The sequence below is a fragment of the Euprymna scolopes genome, chromosome 41, assembly GCF_053919585.1.
Source record: "Euprymna scolopes isolate OS-2025 chromosome 41, ASM5391958v1, whole genome shotgun sequence".
In the NCBI taxonomy this organism is placed as follows: domain Eukaryota; kingdom Metazoa; phylum Mollusca; class Cephalopoda; order Sepiida; family Sepiolidae; genus Euprymna; species Euprymna scolopes.
Genome location: NC_136522.1, coordinates 69,406,878 through 69,431,113, shown reverse-complemented (window position 1 = coordinate 69,431,113; position 24,236 = coordinate 69,406,878). Strand labels below are relative to the sequence as shown.

At 30.2% G+C, this 24,236-nt stretch overlaps 1 protein-coding gene across 2 annotated transcripts in view; it reads left to right on the top strand.

Moving 5' to 3' along the window:
• Positions 1-405: 405 nt before the first annotated feature.
• The window catches only part of LOC145266603 (uncharacterized), a 56,496-nt gene continuing 32,665 nt past the window's right edge, over positions 406-24,236 (top strand). Inside the window, exon 1 of one of the 2 annotated variants that reach the window (XM_080122488.1) lies at positions 406-601. The gene's annotated coding sequence lies outside the window, so the exon portion shown is untranslated. Of the gene's footprint in view, positions 914-24,236 lie in introns of both variants that reach the window. The other variant, XM_080122487.1, reaches the window with a different exon arrangement.

The window sequence follows — 24,236 nt, the reverse complement described above, 5'->3', positions numbered from 1 at the left end:
GATTGAGTAAGGAGTTATGTTATATACATGCTAATTTAATATATGGGTATCTCTCTCTTTCTCTCTCTCTCTCTCTCTCTCTCTCTCTCTCTATATATATATATATATATATATATATATATATATATATATATATATATGTATAATTAGAAGATCGGAACAACATCGGTACCGTCGGTTTCAAATCAAAGCAAAGGCGAACCATGGTGATAGATAACCAACCACAGCAGAATACTCAATTAAAAACAATTTAAAAATAATAGCCACACACACACACACACACACACACACACACACACACACACACACACACGTCAATTTTATTAAATGTATATTAATTAGCTTTCATGAATATTAACTAAGTAGAAAGCTATGAATATTAATCAGGAGCAGCCGAACGGCGCCATCTTGGTTTTTTTTTTTCTTTCTTTCTTTTTATTTTCTCATTGTTTCTAGTGAAGCCGTCAACGGCAGCTGCACTTTCTTTCTGCTTCTAGCACCAATTTGCCGTTTTGGAAATGCATTCAAGCCTCTGTGCGTATATTTGCGGTACATAATTCGCCGGACATCGAACGATAAGCAGAAAGAAGAAGAAAAAAAAGTATATATATATTGCTAATTTTTTGCGGTTTGTTTTGCTACAAATTTAAAAAGCAAAAAAGAAAAAAATGTAAATTCTAAACAAGGGGGACAACTCTAATCGGCGACTGAAAATCAGTTTTTCTTTTTTCCCTTTGGTGTTTTTTTTTTGTTTTTTTAACGAAAAAAAAAAATATAACACGAGTAAAACATATTTTTAAACTTATTGTACGGGATACTTCATCTTCAAAACCAAAACGATTTTTTTTTTTAAGAAGAAAATTAAAAAAAAATTGCATCGAATAGATTACAAGAATTCTTATAAAAAAAAAAGGTAAAGTTTTTATTTTTTTTATTCTTTCTTTCAAGCCAGGTGCTTGTTCTTTATTTTTTAAGCGCTCCATTCTCTTAACGACGTTAAACATGTTTCCCCGTTTTTTTTTGTTGTTTTTATTTTATTAAACATGTTACTTTTTATTTTTATTTTTTATAAATGATCGGAAATTATTTAATTCTAGTATGAACTGTAGAAAATTAAAGAAAGGTTATTTTTTTTTTAAAATAAATTATTTTTGCATTTTTTAAATTTATTATTAAAAATAACAATAACAAAACTAGAAAAACACACCCGGTCTTTCTATTTTCTAAGCAAAAGTGAATTCTTTCTTGTATACGTTTTTAGCGTCCCAATTGTTTTTATTAAACGTCATTCGATTTGTAGTTTGAAAATCACATCGCCACATATATATATATATATATATATATATATATATATTCGTAAAGATTTAATATTGTTTCTTTTTTTTTTAAAAAAACTTAATGTTTTGTTTTGCTAACTTTAAAGAAAAAAAACAAACAAACAAATAATGAGAAAAATGTACTATTATTGGATCAAAATTTTAAACTTTACCAAAGAATATATACAAAAGCACTAAATTCTCTTTAAAAAGACTTTCTATTAAATTAAACTTTTGTAAATAACTTTAAACTGTAGTGTTATATACAAAAAAAAAAAGAAAAAACAAAAAGAAACAACAACAAAAAACACAATTTAAACAATCTAATAAAAATGACGCCTTTTTGAGAAGAGAATTTGGGACGCTGAATCCGTACACAACTCGTTTTGTTTTCCGCCGTTTTATCAGAAAATATTTTTTTTCTTTGCAAAATTAACAGATAAAATATTTTCTCCGTTTGTTGTCGCCTTTCAGATTTATGTACATTATTACAAAAAAACAAAAACATTTTATAAATTTTTATGCGAATTCCGTGTTTATTATTGTAATTTGTGAAAACACTTTGTGCAAGAAGTCCAACATAAAGAAGGGGGAAAAAAAAGATCGCTTTTATTATTTCCCATTAACTGACATTTAAGTTTCGAGCGAATTGTCATTTTTTTTTTTATTCCGATGTTATTTTCCTCGCGTCAAAAAAATATAAATGCCTTGGAATTTGAAGTTAATTTCATTTATAAGATCGTTTTTATTTTTTAAATATTTTACAAAATATTTAAGTTTATGTAATGTTTTTATTGTGTGTGTGTGTGTGTGTGTTTTAATATATTTTTTCATTAAGACAAAATAGAAATCCGATTTTAGCAACGAAACAAATGTGTGATAAAATAATTCTTCATAAAATTAAAAATTTTCATAACACAACTGCATTTTTTTTTTATGTCTGACATTTTTACCGACTTGAAATATCAAGTATTTATTAATCTTTTTCTGTAAATTAAAAATTAGAAACTGAACAATTCTCGAGTAGAATAAAAATAACTTAAATGTGTAAATCTAGCTTATTTATTTATTTATTTTCGGGGGGGGGGATACAAAATTATATTTATTCCTAAAATAGAATATTTCATTTATCCAAGAGTTAAAACCGAGCCATCATAGAAACAAAAATCCCTTTCTCTTGACATGTTCAAGGGAGAAAGATGGGTAAATTTATACAAACACCGTGACAGCGAATTAACCCTAACCCTAAACCCTAACCCTAACCCTAACGCTGTCACCGTGTTTGTATAATAATACCGAAAGATGAAACTTATTTCTGTTTTATTTCATCTTGAACAAACCATAATAATAATAATTATTATTATTAATAATAATGATTAATTCTTTTAAAATAAATTTGAAAATTACGTTGTCAAAGATACAAGAATTTTATTATTCTTTATTTTAATGCTTGTTTTAATTCTTGGTTTGTAATAATCGTGTCATCACTTCTTCGAGTGTTTGTGTTCACGTGACTTAATCGTTATTTTTATTTACTTTTCGTGCTTCTACAGAATTTGAACAGAGCCACGTTGACTTTTGTCGAATTAAACCTAAAATTTAAGATTTCTTGTGAAGAAAAAGTTCGGTTCAAATTCTGGAGAAGTGTTTTTCCAACGAATATTAAATGCGTTACTTCAGTTTATGGACCATGCTAAATAACGTTATTATTTAGAAACCAATTCTTAATATAGGGAACATGGCTTTGTTATTCGTTCTGTACTTTCACCTAACAATTTAATAAACAAAGCATTTGAATTCAACTTGAAAATCCTACCTAAAATACATTGCACAGTCCGTAAACTGCAAAAGTATCAAAAAGGCAATGGTGTAATATATATATATATATATATAATTTGAAAAACCATTTAAGTACAAAATTAAATCCGACTGAATGAATTTCGGTTTCTTCGTAAACAAGTCAGACATTTTAATCTCTTTATAATTGGGCGGGGAGAGGGATTTAAGGGCATTTCTCAGAGCCACTAAAACGAAAAAGTGATAAAAAATAAGGGGGGGGGCAACCTGAACGAGAATCAGCCCCCTATAATTTTTATAGCATGTTTTAGTATGTAGTATAGTTTTCAAAGTTGGGTGTTTATTCCGAAAGCCGTTCTTAACATGGAGAGGTTGGGAGTGAGGTCGTAAAAAAAGTACCAACTACAGAATACCGGTTAAAATATATTCTCGTTCAGGTTCGCCGATTTTAGTATTTTTAAAACACTGTTTTAACTTATTTTAAAGCGTTTATTTACTTTGAAACACAAGTAGAATTGAGTCGTAAGTTAGAACAAGAAGAAATGTCTGTGATTAGACAGTAATCTGCTAAGTCTCGATAATCGCTAAAAGTCGAAAATTAAACAAAATCCTGGTAGAAATCCACCCAATCAAATTTTGCAAAGAATTTGAAAGCATTTAAACTGATTTTAAAATTAAATCCCAATTTAATTACAACATTGAAAGCTATTTACATCTAATATAATTTTATAGATATAAAAATATTTTATTAACGTATCTGTTTTCTAACAATTTTTAAATGTATTGAAAACAAAGGACCTTGTTAAAAAACAAAACAAACAAACAAAAAAATGTAAGATTCCCGGGCAACACCGGGCATATACAGCTAATAGTAGCCTAAAATAGGAACAAAAGCTTCAAGTAAAAGTAAGATTTTATGGAATTTTACATCGTCAGCAAATAATAATAATAAAAAGTTTTTTTTTTTTTTTTTTTTCAAGAAAGGTTATAACCCCCCCCCCCCCCCCAGTATTGTGATCAACCCTGGATATATTTATTTTGATCTCCTTATATTTGGTCCAATTCGGGATATATTAGTGCGCTTTTATATTTGGTCCAACAACCCTGGCTATATTTGGAATAGTGCACTTACTGATCCGATCCGCGCTATTTTTTAAATCGTATTTCCAAGTTTAATTAAAGTTTTATGGGTTTTTTTTATTCAATTGTAAGGTAGAAGTATAGAATAGGTACAAAACACCCTCCCCTCCCCATGTTAAGAACGGCTTTTTAAATAACGTTATTTACGTCCGGATCACTCTCTGCACTAGTACCACAGTACCACACACACACACACACATATATATAATACAGACCGTGCTGAAATAATAACGTTATTATTTAAAACCTCATTCTTAACATTATGAAAGGGAAGACATAAAAAAAAAATATTCTGTACTTTCATCTAACAATTTTCTAAACAAAAGATACCGTAAAAATCGACTATAATTTTTAAAATTCGAAAAATAGAATTGTCCGTATTTTTCTACATAATTACCTAATTTCGAATAAATATTTTCTCGTATATTTGTTCCCATATTGGACCCATTTTGGTATTTCCTTATTTGTTTGTCCGAAAATACCGGTTACTTGACCTAAAATGCACCAAACATTGATGTTATTATTATTTTTCATTTGCAAAACTCAATAATGTTCTGCAAAGTCCAAAACAAATATAACAATTTTCCTCTACAAAACCAAACCAAAGTCTAAATATTTGAATATATAAAGAATTTGAACTTTAAAACTTCTTTCTTTTTTTTTTTTTCTAAATTAATGAATTCGACATTAAATAATTCGAAAAGGGTTGATATGCCGTAAAATAACACTAAACAAGGATATAGTTTACATTGTCCCCTTTCGTTTGGTGCAGATAACTCGTTCGATTGAAAGAGACACGTTTTTTTTTTTTTTAGTTCATTGAGATTTATCTTCCCATGGAAAGAATTGACATTTCTTTGTTTGGGGAAATTGTCATGTCGAAGAAGGAAGAAAGAAGAATTTAAACATGAAGTAGACCCCCCCCCCCTCTCTCTCTCTCAATTGGTCTTTCTCTTTAGCACCCCCCCCTCATACATTTATCGATTTTATTAAAAAAAAAAAAAAAAATTCTCTAATATATTAAGAATAAAAATTCGCTTAAATTGTTAATAGCCAAATAATTTGTACGCATTTTTATGAATGGAAATTAAAATTTTCAAACTAGATTTATCTACCCGGCGTTGTCCGGGGGGTATTTTCACTTTCAATTTTTTTGTTTTCGTTTTCTTTTATATTTTTTTAATTAAAAACATTTTTTTTTTTTTTTTAATATATAATTACATTTAGATTATCTTTACGATTACTGTTCCCACTCAACTTCCGGTTGCTGCTTCATTCTTAATTGGATTTTTACGGTATTTATCTTTCTGTAGGTGCAAGTACAAAATAGTTCAAGAAAGACCCTCCTCATATTAAGAAGGGCTTTTCTACATAAGATTATTTTTTAAAGCCATTCTTGATATGAGTATGGGCAACAGAAAGTGAAATGGAAGCTTGAATCGTAAAGATAACCAAAATTTTATGATTATATTTTAGCCAAAGAATCACTTAATTTTGTTATCCTAATGTTTTAATCTGTTAAAAGTATGAGATATAAAAAAAAAATGGTATTATTTTATGCTATAACATTTTTGTATTTGGTGCATCTAAAGAATTTTTGCCAAATTGAAAAAAAAAAAGAGTTAATTTTGGGTTCAACTACTGTAGAAGCACCATTGATTTCAATAACTATACGATTAAGATGCAAGTCACGTGGAGGCGAGGAGGCACACAGACACACCAGAGTCACAATTGTATTTATTTGCTTTCCCAAGAGAGCAAAACATGACGCAAGGTCGTGAGGGAAACCAGCTCCCTAAAAGAGGCACTATGGCTGTAAACAAAAATCCTTAATTAAAGTAGATCTTTTTGAATTTTTTTTTTTTAATTAGTTGTTGCTTCTTTAAAGAAATTATATATATATATATATATATATATATATATATATATATATATATATATATATGAAATAAGAATTATAGTTAAGTTTACCAAAATAATCCAAGATGTCAAAACTAAAGTACATTTTATATATTGAAAAGTAATCTCAACCAGATGTAAAAGCTCGATGAAACCAAATAGGAAATAGAGCTTATAATACCTTTCACCAGACTATTCATTCACGTGAAATCACCTCCCCCCCCTCTATTCCCTCTGCTTCACTATTTGTTACCAAGTAAGATCTATGACTTACTTGTAGTTTCATTTAATACTTTTGCAAGCAAAATCCGATCCCGCATTTTACTAAATCCTACACTCTGATGAGAAGGAAAGTATTTCCTTGAAACTCCGCGGATTAAGGACTATCCACTTATTGTTTCCTTTTTTAAATTAAATATGTTTTAAACTCTTTTTGAAAGTGTTTTTAACATATTTTATTAACTACTTGTTCTTATATATATATATATATATTAGTGGAGATGGTAATTAATAAAAACTGGAGAAAGTGCTCAATACTATTGTAGAGCAAATATACGTTTTATTTTTTATTACCGTATCTTTCTGTTAAGTTACATTATTGTTTCGGCTACACGGCCGTTTTTGTTTGGCCGTCTGTAGCGCCCTCAGACATTTACAAGTCTGAGGACGCTACAGACGGCCAAAAAAACGGCCGTGTAGCCGAAACAATAATGTACCTATTTACAATGCCTCCCCACGGGACAAAGTTAGACACAGGGTCGTTTTTTAACGTGGAGAAAAGGTACAAAAATAAAAATTGTCTCCGTCGTGAAGGATTTCTCCTCCACTGAAAGATACGGTAATAAAAAATAAAACGTGTGTGTGTGTATGTAATATATATATATATATATATATATATATAATCCCATTAGTACTATCAGTAACAGTAATAGTCCTACACAACTGTTTTAGTTTTTATGAATGGAAATCAGGTTTCATCTTTACTTACCTCCCCACGAGGACATGGTTAAACACCAGGCCCAGAGTGCTCCTTTTTTTATTCCTCCAAAAGAAAAACACACACAAAAACAACGGGGCATTTTATTGGTAACATTTAAAATTGCCTCAATCTAGAAAGACTTCTCCAGTTAAGGACAAAACAAAATACAAGTCAAAACGCTCATTTTTCTTTTTATATTTTATTATTGATTATTGATTATATAGGAAAAAATTAATTTCAGGTCTTTTTTATGTAGGATTTAAAAAAATTCTGTTTGATTTTATTTTATTTTTGATTTCAAGAAATATTTGGTTAATAGCAAACAAAACACGATTTGTTGTTTTAATACATTTTTTTTTGTCGTTGTTTTAAAAATGGGGGGGGGGCAATAAAAATGTAATTATTTCGTATATAATTAAAAAAAATATGTAACGCTCCAAAAAAAATCTACAATAAATTTTTATTCAAAAATGATGAAAATAGAAAAAGTCTGTCCTTTGATGCGACATAGATGTGCGTGCGTTATTCGTTCCAGAGCACAAATGAACCCTGAATACTTGACGTTTGATGTTAGATTTTAAATGAGGAAAATATTTTCTATTCGACAGTTTAAAGGTTTCAAAAAACAAAAAAAAAAAATCACCGATATTTCTTTTTGTATGAGAACCATTGGAAAGTGGATTTCAAGTCTTGAAACCTCTGAATAGAAAATACTTTTTAGATTTAAATCAAAGTTTAAAGTCAGGGTTTGAATCGGGCTTTTAAAATAAACAAATATGAATTTTCAATCATGTCTTTATTTTATCGATAAAGCCAATTATTTTCATGTTTTCTTTTGCCTCTTTTTCTTCTTGGTTCTAAAATGTTTTGTTTAAAATTAAATTTCGATTTTAATTCTTTATGAAAAAAAATATTGAAAATACATTTCTTTTTAATCCACTTTTATTTAAAAAAAAAACAAAAACAAATGATTTAATCTCCTTGTCTGAAACAACAGAAATATATATATATATATATATATATATATATATATATTTTTATTTTTTTTATTTTTGACAATTCGACGTGTAACTCGATGTTTTTTGTTTTGTTTTTAAATTTTTATTATTGTCTTGTTTTACTTTCTGTATAATTCTATAACCGTGCGTTATTTAATTAAAATATAATCTTTGTTTACCAAGAGATAATTTTCTTGAACAATTTATTAAAAAAAAAAAAAAAAAATCATATCCTAGAAAATGATAATTTCATATCAGGGAAGCTGCATGGAATCGGTCACGTGTTTGTCTTTTATGAATATGTACTTACTGTTTATTTATTTATTATACAAGTGCACATTTATGACATGTTTTTTTTGTTTTGTTTTTTTGGCAATTAAAAACGCATAAATTATTTCGCGTAAAAAGTATTTTAAAATAATTCAATTTAAATGTCTGTAAAGTAAAATAAACAATGTTAGTGCAGTTAGATTTGCTTTAAAATTTAATAAAAAAAAAAATAATAAAACCAGTTTTAAAATTAAATTTTAAAATTTAAAATTGTTTAAAGATTTTAATTTAATTATAAATTCTTATTAGTTTATGTGCTTTAAACGAATTTTAAATACGCGTAAAAAAATGAAGAAAAACTTTAGTTTAAAAATTAAATTAATAAAATGTTTAAACAAAATTGAAAAATATTCTTGTATATTTATAATCCGTAATTGTTTTTTTCTTTGTGTGGGTGAGATTATTTTTATTTTTCCTTTGATTAAAAATTTCCATGTTAGATGTTGAAACACTCCAACACAGCCATGTTGGTTTTTCAGCCATTGTTCCAAAGAGACATGTGTCTAAAAAGATTAAAAAAAAAAAAAAAAAAAAACTAGCTCTCTTTATTAAAAACGATTTTCGCAAAATATTTCCTTCATGGTTTTTTGCAATTTTGACAATCTCCGTTTAATTTTGGCACAAATTGAAAAACGGTTTTTTTGTTTGTTTTTTTTTTTTTCGAATTGTCAAGCAATTCCATTGCTTCGCGTAAAACAAGGTGTTTTTCTTTTAGTATCTTTCTTCTGACTTATCTCCCTTTCTTTTTTCTTGTGGCAAGTTATTTTTTTCTCGTTATTCACTCAAATAAAAATAACCCTATACTTTTAAAACGGTATTATTTCTGCGAGTATCCCACTCTCCTTTTCCATCCATCCATCGATCTATATATCTATTTTCTTAATATGTAAGCTACATTTACTCCTGACCCGTTGGGTCATAACAACGATCAGGCTTGTAAAAATTTATAAAATATATTTTCTAAAACTTTCTTAACTAAAAGTAACAAATTCTTTTTGCTTCTAAGCTATTATGGTAAACTTTTACGACGTGCCCCCACGTATTATAAACACCTCAACCTCCCCACGTTAAGAACGGCTTTCGGAATAAACACCTCCCAACCGCGAAAGCTGTTCTTAACACGGGGTGGGGGGTATTCCGAAAGACATTCTTAACATAGAGAGGTTGGGGTGTTTATAATACGCTGGGGCACGTCGTAAAAATTGACCGTTTTTATTGCACAGAAATGTGACATTTTTTTTTTTCCATCTAATTTACATACGTGTTTACTGTTTATCTTGTGTATGGACACGCGTATGTATATTAGATGGTTGCGCTGGAAAAAAGAATCGCCCTCTTAATGTTTGTAGAAATATTAAAAAAAAAAAAAAAAGCGTGAGTAATAGACGAATGATAGTGAGATGTGACTTTTTTTTTTTTTTTTGTATACTCATGTTCACCCCTTACAAAACATATCGCCACTTGGACGTAAGGTGCTACTACTTGAGACCATGTCTAGGAAAGATTAACATGATGTTTGTGTATGTTACATTTAAACTTCTGCATATCAGGAAAGCAGGCAGCAGGAAGGGAATTCCAAAGTCTAGCTGTTCGTGGGAAGAAACTATTAGAATAGAAAGCTTTCTGGCATTTAGAGACAACAACAGTGAAGGGGAAGGGGTGAGATCTTATTGCTAAGCGGGTTTGTCGGGGATATGTACGTCGAGGGGGGATACAAGTGAAACAAGTTCATCAGAACACATTCCATTAAAATATTTGTAAAACAGGCACAGTGATGCAACATTGCGGTGATGAGACAGGGGCTGGAGCTTGGTGGTAAAGTGGGACTAATTAGATTGACAACTCTTTTTTGGACTTTATCTAGGAGGGAGAGACTAGTGGTAGATGCACCAGCCAAAATGTGTCAAGAATACTCCATGCATGGGCGAATGGTGGCCTTGTTCAATTTATAATAAATTACGACTAATTATAACAATTTTCTTTTTTTTTTTTTTCAAATATAACTCTATCCTATAACTAAAGTATATTTTAGTATATATTTTGGGGGAGCGACATATATATTTTTAGATATAATTATTCACGGACATGTTTCATCATTATACTACTCATCAGCGTGGTTGAACCTAGCAAGACTCGAGACCGTGAAACTATAAGTGACGTTTATTCATCATTTAATGACGAAAGATGTGCACACGGATAATTAATGTATATTTAAATATATATGCTGCTCTCCGTGTGAGACCATCACATTTGTGAAGGGAAAATTATGGCCATTTATTAGTATTTAGGTAGTGCTTTTTGTTCAGAAGTATCAAAATATCACAAAATGATCCAGTAAATGACACATTTCTTATTCTTATATATATATATATATATATATATATATATATATATATGATTGTGTAAGTATGAAATCTGTCTGTATGTAATTTATATATATATATATATATATATATATATATAACTTTCACGGCTTTCACCGATCATTTGAAAGTGTCACGTGATATCATAGATGAAACTAGAATAGATTAGAGTTATCTACCCATGTTTTTTTTTTTTTCTTATTTTATATATTTTTTTAATGTCCATTATTATGCAATTAATAATAGATTCTCTTATTTTAAAGTTGTGATTTTAGTTATTAATTTGGACTGCGTTATCGTCAGTATATTTCAGCCACATTCAGACAGATTAATTTTATATTTTCATATTCAACTCCTTTTTTCTGATTCTAACAATCTAACTCGAGCTCAATGGCTAATTCAACGGGTCACATTTAAAAATTTTTTTTCTCTCTCTAAATAACTTTCGGCACTTCTGCATGACAGTGCCATGAGGCGACTGGGACAAGTTATCAACCCCTTATCTTTGAATGAGAAATGCCCTCTACCGGCCATTCTGTGAACCTCAAATATAAACGTCTCCGAGAAGGTAAAAATATATAATTATGAAATAAATAACGCAAAAATATAGGAAAAGCAAAACATTTTTTGTATAAAAAACATGATTTTAATTTTTTAATATTTCTTTTAAATGAGTGATTTATAAGTGAAAATAAAATAAATGTTGAAAACATGGAAAATTTATAGATTGTTTTTAGAATTGTTTGTTTTTTTTCCTGTACAATTGTATAAAATCTAGCAACATAATTTTTTTCCCCCCTTAATAAGATTGTATAAAAAACATATCAAAATATAATTTTAAAAACATGAAACATAGAAGTTTAAGATTTTTTTTTTTTTTTTTTTCACAGCAAGATTGTTTAAACATATATCAAAATATAATTTTTGGTTTGTCAATGGAGCAAAATATAATTTTAATTTTTATAAATAAATAAAAACTTCTCAGTTTTTATTTATTTATTTATAAAAATTCATAGAAATGTTTAATTTTTTTTTTCTTTTTTTTTTTTTCAATGGATGATACGGTTTATCGACCCCTGTTCAACTGTCACATGCCCTCTATCGGCTGTTCTTGAAACTAAAATATACACGTTCGCCTCATGGCACTATCATGCAGAAGTGCCTAACTATTTCTTATAAAACTATTTTGATATATTTATATGAAAACAGTTAATGTGTTATTGTTAGCTGAGGAATATGATTACAAACTTTATCAATGTGTAAAACTATTCTTCATTCGATCTATTATATTCTTATTATGTATTTTTCGATCCATTATATTCTTATGTATATTCCGATCCATTATATTCTTATGTATATTTCGATCCATTATATTCTTATGTATATTTCGATCCATTATATTCTTATGTATATTTCGATCCATTATATTCTTATGTATATTTCGATCCATTATATTCTTATGTATATTTCCATCCATTATATTCTTATGTATATTTCGATCCATTATATTCTTATGTATATTTCGATCCATTATATCCTTATGTATATTTCGATCCATTATATCCTTATGTATATTTCGATCCATTATATCCTTATGTATATTTCGATCCATTATATCCTTATGTATATTTCGATCCATTATATTCTTATGTATATTTCGATCCATTATATTCTTATGTATATTTCGATCCATTATATTCTTATGTATATTTCGATCCATTATATTCTTATGTATATTTCGATCCATTATATTCTTATGTATATTTCGATCCATTATATTCTTATGTATATTTCGATCCATTATATTCTTATGTATATTTCGATCCATTATATTCTTATGTATATTTCGATCCATTATATCCTTATGTATATTTCGATCCATTATATCCTTATGTATATTTCGATCCATTATATTCTTATGTATATTTCGATCCATTATATTCTTATGTATATTTCGATCCATTATATTCTTATGTATATTGCGATCCATTATATCCTTATGTATATTTCGATCCATTATATCCTTATGTATATTTCGATCCATTATATCCTTATGTATATTTCGATCCATTATATCCTTATGTATATTTCGATCCATTATATCCTTATGTATATTTCGATCCATTATATTCTTATGTATATTTTGATTCATTATATTCTTATGTATATTTCGATCCATTATATTCTTATGTATATTTCGATCCATTATATTCTTATGTATATTTCGATCCATTATATTCTTATGTATATTTCGATCCATTATATTCTTATGTATATTTCGATCCATTATATTCTTATGTATATTTCGATCCATTATATCCTTATGTATATTTCGATCCATTATATTCTTATGTATATTTCGATCCATTATATTCTTATGTATATTTCGATCCATTATATTCTTATGTATATTTCGATCCATTATATTCTTATGTATATTTCGATCCATTATATTCTTATGTATATTTCGATCCATTATATTCTTATGTATATTTCGATCCATTATATCCTTATGTATATTTCGATCCATTATATCCTTATGTATATTTCGATCCATTATATCCTTATGTATATTTCGATCCATTATATCCTTATGTATATTTCGATCCATTATATCCTTATGTATATTTCGATCCATTATATCCTTATGTATATTTCGATCCATTATATCCTTATGTATATTTCGATCCATTATATCCTTATGTATATTTCGATCCATTATATTCTTATGTATATTTCGATCCATTATATCCTTATGTATATTTCGATCCATTATATCCTTATGTATATTTCGATCCATTATATCCTTATGTATATTTCGATCCATTATATTCTTATGTATATTTCGATCCATTATATTCTTATGTATATTTCGATCCATTATATTCTTATGTATATTTCGATCCATTATATTCTTATGTATATTTCGATCCATTATATTCTTATGTATATTTCGATCCATTATATTCTTATGTATATTTCGATCCATTATATTCTTATGTATATTTCGATCCATTATATTCTTATGTATATTTCGATCCATTATATTCTTATGTATATTTCGATCCATTATATTCTTATGTATATTTCGATCCATTATATTCTTATGTATATTTCGATCCATTATATTCTTATGTATATTTCGATCCATTATATTCTTATGTATATTTCGATCCATTATATTCTTATGTATATTTCGATCCATTATATCCTTATGTATATTTCGATCCATTATATCCTTATGTATATTTCGATCCATTATATTCTTATGTATATTTCGATCCATTATATTCTTATGTATTTTTACTAAGCTTACCCTGTTGTGGATAAAATAATCACTTGTGTTCAATTAATGCTATACAAAGGTATTACTGTTTCAGCATTAAATCCCTCCTCCCCCAGAGTCCGTTAAGTGGGTGTACACAGTGATGATGATGCTTCGAAGTGAAACTTGCCCAGTGACTGTTAAGGACATGTGTTGCATGGAGAGAAACGATATGACACTGACATGATGAGTTTTTAATGTGAATGTTAAAAAAAAACAAACAACTATGGTGCTGATGAGCTCAGAGTAAGATTAAATCTCTGCAATATAGCAAGATATGTGCAGAACAGAAGACTTAGATGGTATGGTCACATTAAAAGAATGGATGAGAGTTTTTGGGTTACTTGATGCAGGACAGTTGAGATAGCTGGTTTAGTTCAAAGGATGAGGTCAAGGAAACGTGAGGAAGTGATAGAAATAGACCTGAAGGATAAATAAAGACTTGGCCAGAGTTTAAGTTGGAAGTCAACTTCTTAAAACCATCTAATAACACATGCCAGCGTGTAAAAACTGGCACTTAAACCGAAGATGATAATTTCAAGTAATGTTGATTCTGGAAACGTTCTTTTGAAGCTTACGTAACCCTTGCTTCAATCTCGACTCCCCATACACACCATTCTTATAGGAATTGTCTGTTTTCTGTTAAAACCAAATAAAAGCTGGGTTTTTTTTTCTTTCTCATCTACATAAATAGATGTATGTATTTGTGAAAATATTTAAATTATAAACTCTTAAACTACTAATGTCACATGACACTGAGATTAACAGAAATAGTAATTGGACAACAAAGCTGGTTTATAACGATTAAAATCTTTGTTTGGATGGATAAATAAGGCCTCAAGAAATATGTTGGCAAATTGAAATAAAAATGTTCGTTTCAACTTGCAGACATATTTCTATTAGTTTTGCGCATGCACAAATTCATTCATAACTTCAAGTGGTTTAATTTGAATTTTTTTATCTTTTTGTTGATAGCTCAAACGGTTGGGAATGTGGTGAAAGCGCTGAATGTTTTAGTCTCGATTCTAGCTGATGGCACCCCAATTTTTTTTTTTAAACTTTTAAAATCGCTACTATATATTAAGTATAATCTATAAATATAAAAGCGAAAATGTATGTATGTGTGTTCGCTTTTTCTGTATATCTACAAAAGGCTTCTTTCAGAGAAGCGGTCGCTCGTCTAACAACTTTTAAAAACTTTTTATATCACATATAAATCGTAATATCTCAGTTAACAACGAAGCTCGCCTGTCTATTTAATTTGCTCGATTTCGGGAAGATAAATATTCAACATTTGTCGCTCGCCGCATGTGGGTTAGTCTTTTTCCTATAACATCTTGGGAAGCGTTCCCACAGTAAATGAAATACTATCCCGAAAACGGGCGCCTGCCAAATCCAAGCAATTAAATAAATTCAAACACGTTTCCGTTGGCATCTCGCGGTGGGGCAATTGTTAACGTCGCACGTTTTTTTTTTTTTTTTTTTTTTTTTTTCACACTTTAATTTACAACTTTGCCTCAACGGTTCGGGTTTGATCCTCATACTTACCTACCAAAACATTTTTTAACCCCCCCCCCCTCCCCCGGAGTTTCCACACACACCTCCAAACACCCGGGCAACGCCAGGTACCCCTCGCTAGTGTAATAATAAAAAGGAAATCTGCACAAGTATAAAATATTTGATTTTCTTGAAATAATATTTCTAACTATTCATCCAATCATTTACCTGTAATACCATAGATAAAAGATGATTGTAAGCTTTAAATGCATCTTTTTATGTCGGTCCAAAAATCAGTTTCATTAACAGTGATGATGATGATGTGTGTGTAAGTATTTTAGAAAAAATAAAATAAATTAAAAAAAAAAAAAAAAAACTATGTTATAGTGTTACGTGGGTTTCATTGATCCGACCATGTCAGAACATGGGCTTAAACCAGCTGGTGGATGCAGATTGACTGCTCACTATCCAAAGATTGATCAAATTGCAGATTCTAATATCATAACTTTGATCTGTTATTTTATTTATAATTCTATTACAATTATAAAAATGTAATAACTCTTAAAGAGTTTGAATATTGAGCTTTATTTTGCTTTGAAAATTGATTCTTATGAAAATCGATCTGAACTATCGAAATGTATTTTTTATATATATTGTTACATACTATACATATATAATTTCAAATCATGTGATAAGTGGTTACATGATGAAATCTACGTGGCTATTATAAAACATTTATGATTATTGAAAGCTTCCTTCAAAGTTGAGCACTGTAGAGGAAATATGAAAAGCCTCTAATAAATATACCATTACAAAGTTCCTCCTTAAGATGGATAAATTTTAGGATGGACAGCTTATGTTCATTAATTAAATAGTAGGAATAATTTATTTTTATTTTTTAGTACAAATCACCAAAATACCTTGCATCTCCCCCTCTCTCTCCTGGATTACAAAATGTATACTTTAATGTGGAAATAATGTAGCAGAGCTGATATTTATTCAATGTAGCAGCCTTCAGCCTCAATCACCGCCATGATCAGGCTGGATTTGGTGTTGTAGGAGGTCATGTTGGTGATGTTCTCAACATATAACCAAACGAAGTAGTCCAGTGGGTTCAGGGAAGTAAAGGGAGAGCCAATGAGAGAAGAATACAAAGTTGCAGCATTCCTTCTGAAGCCAAGCCTGGGTCTCTTTGGACTTGTGGGTCGGCACAGAGTCCTGCTGCCATACCCAGCGTCTGCCAGCAGCCACCTGATTGCACCAAGAAATCAACACACACTTCAGCAAATCGCTGACTTCGAAGATGTGAGGTGGCATGATGTAGCCCTCATTTGAAACCACACCAAAGACCATGATCGTAGCCGGAAACTTTTTCATCACCCTGGACATGTCCCTGTTATCCGGGTTTGCATTTTGAGGGTGCTGGCAATGGGTTCTGTTGTCATAATTTGGATCAGACATGATAGAAGGCTCTTTTCGCTCTCGGGATTTGTACACAACTGGCCAACTAGTAGATGAGAAAACTGGTCTTCATCACATGGAAATGGAATCATGTCGTCTTTTCTAGGGCGACAATTTTATCATTCCACCCTGTAGAGAGATAACAGCAATATCTCTTCTAAGAAAGTGGCTGTAGGGACAAGAACAAATCATCTGCCACTAGATTGCACCAAGGGATTACCACACTCTTCAGCACATCCAGGTACACGTTGGCGTTGACTTTAAGCTGGCTTTGAAAATGAGGTGGCATGATGTGGCCTGCAGTTAAAACCACACCAAGGACCATAACCGTGGCCAAAAACTTTGTTGAGCTGTGCCCTCAAGCGTTGAACCATCCAGATTTGCATTTTGAAGGTGCTGGCAATGGTCCTGTTGTCATAGCTTGGGATTGGTAGAGAGCATGAATTGTACAGTGGTGCATCTCCAATCTCATTAAACATCGTCACTTTCAGACAAAATAAAAGGCTCCTATCACCCTTGGGATGGTCTTGGATATGACCTTAAACTATATCCAATGGTGAGGCCCCAGCTTGCGGGCTTTGGGGAATATGGAGCCACCCTTTAATTGTCATTTCTCCCAGGTCCACTCTGATCCGGAGTGGTGGTACTTGTTAGAGTCCCAACTATGGGTTAAATAGAAACTGACTTGAAAAAAAAACAACTATATTCTATTATTATTATTATTATTATTGTCCAATTTCTACTGTACACTCTTTAACCCTTATCCTTGAGTGGCCTCTTGGCCTTGATAATGTGTTGATGCCTATGAAAAAAAAAAAAAAAAAAAGAAAAAGCCCAATGTGAACAAGTTCTAATTGAATCGTCCCCCTAAGTAATCCAAGTTACAAAATTCCCACTGTTTACTCTGCTAAAATCACAATGACTAATGTATACCTATTAACCCTTATCCTCAAGTGGCCTCTGGGCCTTGATAAGTGCTGACACCCATGTAAAAAAAAAAAAAAAAAAATTTTCTTCAAAATTTTTGGATTCGGCCTTAAATAACCTGAAAAGGGTTGATATGCTGTAAAACAAAAACAACCAACCAACCTATCACCCTTGGGATTTGTACACAACTGGCCAACAAGTAGATAGTCTGTAAGGAAGAAAGAAAACCGGTTTTCATCAAACAGAAATGGAATCATATTCTCTTTTCTAGGGCAACAATTTTATCGTACCACCCTGTAGATCTATTCTTGTTTTGCTTGAGAATATTTTTTTTTTTTTTTTCTAAGTACATACGAAATACCGTTTTGATAAGAGTCGATATTTGATTAAATTATGTTTTTTAGCCAGTCAAAATTGGAAGAAATTGAGACTTGGCAGGCATAAGTTGACTTAAAGTTCTGTTGTATGTAAAAATATATATACTTATACATTAACATTAGTTCATTTTTATCTATTTCATATTTATTTGACGATAGCTCAAACGACTAAGGCTGGAGCGCTATATTTTGGTTTCAGTTTCTATTCTACCAAGGCCTTTTTATTTTGACTTTTGAAATTACTACTATATATTGGGTACAATATAATAATCAACAGAGAATTTGCTCTATGATAATAAATACAAAATCTGCATGAATTAAAATATCATATTTAAGAGCATTTCGCGACTGGGTAAGACTAATATATATATATATATATATATATATATGAACAAATGATTAATAAAGCATGTTAAAAGACATCTTGTAAAAGAGTTAAAAACATATTTAATTTTATAAAAGGAAGCACAAGATAAGTGGATAGTCCTTAATCCGCGGAGTTTCGAAGAAATACTCTCCTTCTCATCAGAGGGCAGGAATTAGCAAAATGCGGGATCGGATTTTGCCAGCAAAAGTATTTAATGAAACTACAAGTAAGTCACAGATCTTACTTGGTTAAAAAAAAAGGGTGAGGTAAGGGGAATAGGAGGTAAAAGAAAAATGATAAAAAGATTTCACATGAATGGATAGTCCGGTGAAGGGTAAAAAATCCAAGAATTTTTTTTTTTAATTATATATATATATATATATATATATATATATATATATATATATATATATAAAAACTTAGGTATGTGGATACGTTTGTATATTTTTTGTATAAACAGATTTTATTTTAAAACTAATTAACTAATTTTTATGAATTTTGAAGCACAGATATTATGCATAAGGGGTTATAATGAGAGTTATATTTAGTTTAATTTAATTTTATGCAAAGGGGGGGGGCACTTGTCGTAAATTTCAGATACTCTAATTTTTACGAGAGACTTTCCAAAAGTAATGCCTCCTATTTTTTCTTATGCCTGAATAGATTAGAGGGGATTGCAAATGACATTGTTATAATAACTGAACTTATGCATACATGACCTGAAAGTTTCATTTCTCTGTTGCAGATATTGATGGTGTAATACTCTAAGAAAGCAATCCCTGTTATGGACATGCATCAGAAACAGATGTCATTGAATTTGTCCATGCAAAAAAATGAAACTGATCAACATTCACTAGCGCCTGTTGAACGTTTACAATACTGACGCAGTTGATGTCAGCAGAGTTAGGAGATAGGTTTGTCTATTTGAGTGGCGACAAATGCGACAAACGCCCATGCACAGCCACTACCTCATCCCTGGCCAAAGTCCATTAAGAATGAGGGTGACTGCATAGAAAAAAATATTTTGGAGCACAAAAAGTTGCTTGTTTTAATGGTACTACTCCTGTTTTCATAGCTCTTCAACATTTTGGCTTTTGAGTTCAAACATAGGAAGCCGATATTAACGGATGAATTTCTGTACAAAACATATCTAAGAAGACTGCCAGACATATAAATTCGCTTTGTGTGTGAAATTTGCAAAAGATAGGCTCAGCCGTTTCGGAATCTATGAGGAAAGAACTCGCACACAAAGTAACTTTTCTATAATAGTAGAGATGGAGATAAAATGAGTCCAATATGAAAATTGTCTTAATTTATTATAGGATATTAAAAATTGAACAGGAATGATCCCGGATCCCCTACCTAAGAGAGGAAGGAGGTGTCATATCTGTCTCTGAAAGATAATGCAACCCAACATTTAAATCTTAGATTTTAATGAGCTATCGATCATTGTGTTATTACATAGGTTACACAGATATTATTATTAGATTATCGAAATGTGATCATTTGAAGAGTCTCTGATGGAAGGGACGTAACTCCACAGAATTAAAACATTTTTCAACCCATAAAAGTTGTTTAATTTGTTCTATATTTACATAAGTTTTCACTCGAGCAGTCAATGTTTTGGATTGTATTCAAGTATTTTTGGAATTTGACCACGTACACTTTTTAGAAGTTTTTGAGGGAGCATAAACTGTCACTGATTATTTTTTAAACTTCTTATCATAAAGATTTATAAATCATATGTTATGGACACATAAATTCTAAGAATTTGAGAAATTTTTTCATAGAAAATTTCACCTAGTTACAAATTTCACCTATTTAAAATTAATTTTGAAAGTCGATATTTTGACTAGTGCAATTATAAAAAACATTTCTTTATAGAAGTACTAGCAAGCCGCCTGGTATTACCCGGTCATAAAATACACTTAAATATGATATGTTGATTAATACAGATTTCTTGGATCTAATATATAGTAATGATTTAAAAAGTTAAAAAAAAAAAAAAAATGATTACTGCGCCATTACCGAGAATCGAAACCAAAACATTTAGCTTACAATTTACTTTCTTTTTTTTTTGACGTTAATGCCTGAGCTATGAAGACATGTTTGCTGCAAGGCTAAAAATTAAAATATGAACCAATAGCTATTACGTTACATGTGCATATTCATAATGCCGTCGTTCGACCTTTACCTGGCAAATTCCATTTAAAAAAAAATTTTTTCACACTAAAACCCAAATATAAAGTTTCACATGTGTTCAATTACCCTATATATTAAGTTTCATGTCTGTAGACCAAATACTGACAGGAGTTTGGTAAGCAAACTTTTTTAAACAAAAATATATATGGAAAGAGGTTTGTATTTATTATAACCTTATTATGCAAACATTACGCAAGTATAAATCATGTAGCATATCTACATGAATATAATTACACGTAATAGTTAACTAAAGATGATCATCTCATAAGAAAACCAAAAAAACTAATAGGTAATTAAAATGAATGTTTAAAAGAATATGCAAATTAGCTAGATCTTTTGCAGATGAATGCAATTCCACACCCCTATATATGAGTTGTATTTTCTTTTTAAATAAACAGAAAAAAGGTAAACCTTTTTTTCTTCTTGGCCTTCGGGCCAAGATCTTTTTTTCTATTATCAAAGTGTAGTATCTGTTCCAGCGGGGGCAACCCCACATATCAGACCGTTGCTCTTGAGCAATCAGTTTTGGTTTGGTTACTGTAGGAGGAAACTCTTCATACCAATTGTCACTATCCATTTCCCCATATGGGAAACTGGTCCCCCTCCCCTCACTTGCCACATTAAAAACCGCCTTGTGCCTAATTTGCTCAGTGGAGAAGCAAAAAAATAACTAAATAACTTTATTTAGATCAGAGTGTAGTATCTGTTGCTTCACTTAAGTTAATTGGTCCTCGGTCAATGTAGGAGACCCTTCATACTGAGACAATTACTATTTTGGGATACTGCCAGTGCACTCTTTTTACCCTTGTTTTAAGGGAGCTGGTTATCCTCCCACATTAAAAACGACCTTGTGTCACATTTGCTTTTATGGTGAAGCAAATAAATACCTAAATAAATAGAAAAAAAGGATTAAAAATATGAAATATCAATACACACAAAAAAAAAAAAAAAATTATAGGAGAATAGATTTTCAGATGTGGTCACCTGTGAAGAATTCAAATGTGACACATTATTTTAAGTTTGTCCTGAGCACGCTGGGCCCAGATTGGGAAACTGGAAATTCTTAACAACTTTTTGTGTTTTTCCAGAAAGATAAAAACCCTGAATTTTATCCTAATAAAAGCAGAATAATTTAATTTTTTTCCCCATAAATTTTAAATTTAACATTTTTCCAAAAAAACAAAGAAAATAAAAAACATAGCCATTTTGAAAAATGACCTCCTTTTTTTAGTATGAAAGTACAGAATGATTAAAAAAAAAAAGCTTCCCTCCCTATGTCAAGAATGACTTTCTAAATAATAACGTTATTTCAACAAGGTCTGTACAGTGTACACTGCATGTTTTCTTTTTTCTTTTCTTCTCTTCTCTTTTTTCTCTTTCTTTTCTTTTTTTTCCATTGTAATTATCGTAGGATTACTGCGATTATAGTTTTTAGCTGTTTGCTAGTTATTAAATAAATAAACACTAATTTTTTGTTCGACGCTTTCCAACGATTTACATCACCTGAATATTCTGATGATAACGCGGCGGTCCCTTTTCTGCAAAGTACCAATTCAACAAAACTTTATACACACACTTTGCATTTAAGGATAGATTAAGTAATAACATTGTAGAAAAAAAAAAAAACTTAAGTCACTAAATATCGTATTGAGTGGATAATGAGAAAAAAAAATTATTTTTAGGCATTAAATTTTTATTAGTACGAGTCATTTCGGGTTTAAATCAGTTTTAGTGAGAAAAACACACTTCAAATGAGTAATGAAAACTTGTCCTGTAAAAACTCTAATGCCGATCCGAAAATGATCCGGAAAACGCAACGAGCGACTTTTTTATGATTCTAGAAAAGAGTACTTAGTTTTGGTTTCTGATCAGGGCGTTTTTATTTTGATATCAACAGTCTTAAAACGTGTTTCCATTAATGTGTGCTTATTTACTAGAAAACAAAAATATTAGGGGAAAAAGAAAAAAAAAAGAAAAGCGGTTTCATTGATCCTCGATACTTGCTTAAAAATCGAAAATGGGGTTTGTATTACTGTACACATAGATTCGAAAAAGTTGTCAAAAAACAAATATATAACAAATAAATAAAATGGGCGCCCGAGTCTCTCTTTGATAAGTTTTGCAAAAGGAGTTAAAAATATGCAAAATACTGTTAATTACCCGCTGAATATATGTCAGCCTATGTCACGGTAACATATTGAGCGGGTTTTTAACCGTATTTTGTCTAGTTTTTTTTATTTATAACTCCTTTCCCAAACTTACCGCGTCAAAGAGAGATTCGGGCGCCATTTTAAATTTTCCAATACATCGGTAAACATTGTATGTTTTTCGAGCTGAATAAACATGTTACATTGAATAAAATCACTAAAAACATATCCAGTTAGGTAGAAAAGTAATTTATCTTGCCTTTGATAACATTTATTTGTTATATATTTGTTTTTTGACAACTTTTTCGAATCTATGTGTACAGTAATACAAACCCCGAAAATGTCACAAATTACTGGTAGAACATTAAATTTTGGGGTGCTTATTCAGATATGGTGACATTAAAAATTAAAGAAAATACAGAAATATCTGTATGATGTACGTCTCGGTCATGGGATGAAGATGAACAATTCCAAAAACCACGTAATTTGATCAAGTTTTTTTTTCGTTTTTGTTTTTTTTTATTCAAGAAAACTAAATTTTACTGTTTCGATGAGAATGGAAAGAAAAAAAATGTAACAAATCGGTGGACAAGGGCAGACAACTCTAATGCAGTGGAAACTGTCAAAACAATCACTGATTATCTTCCCTTATGTTCTCTAGTAAAACATGGCCTCGTTTGTCACTTATCGGTAAAAAAAAAAAGAAGACAAATTTGTTTTAGAAAAACTTGCGGAGAACTCTCCGTTTTACGGTTGTTTGAAAATGGAACGGAAATTTAAATTTTGTTCCTTTTTTTTAAAAAAAAAAAAATAGCACATGCACGGCCCCCACCCTAAATCGAAAGTATAACATTCAACAATCGTACTTATATATATAAATTAATTTATTAACAAAACCGAAATACACAACAGCGGGGTTACTATCTTTAAAAGTATATCTGAGAAAATTGACCACATCCTGTCTGCTCATCCTTCGGCTAACATTCACATTTGCGGTGACTTCAATGTCGATAATGTGGAATGGCTGACCCACTCAAATAAGACAGATGATGAGGGGAGGTTCTATCATGATTTTGCCATTGCCTATGACCTCACTCAGATTGTTCACGAA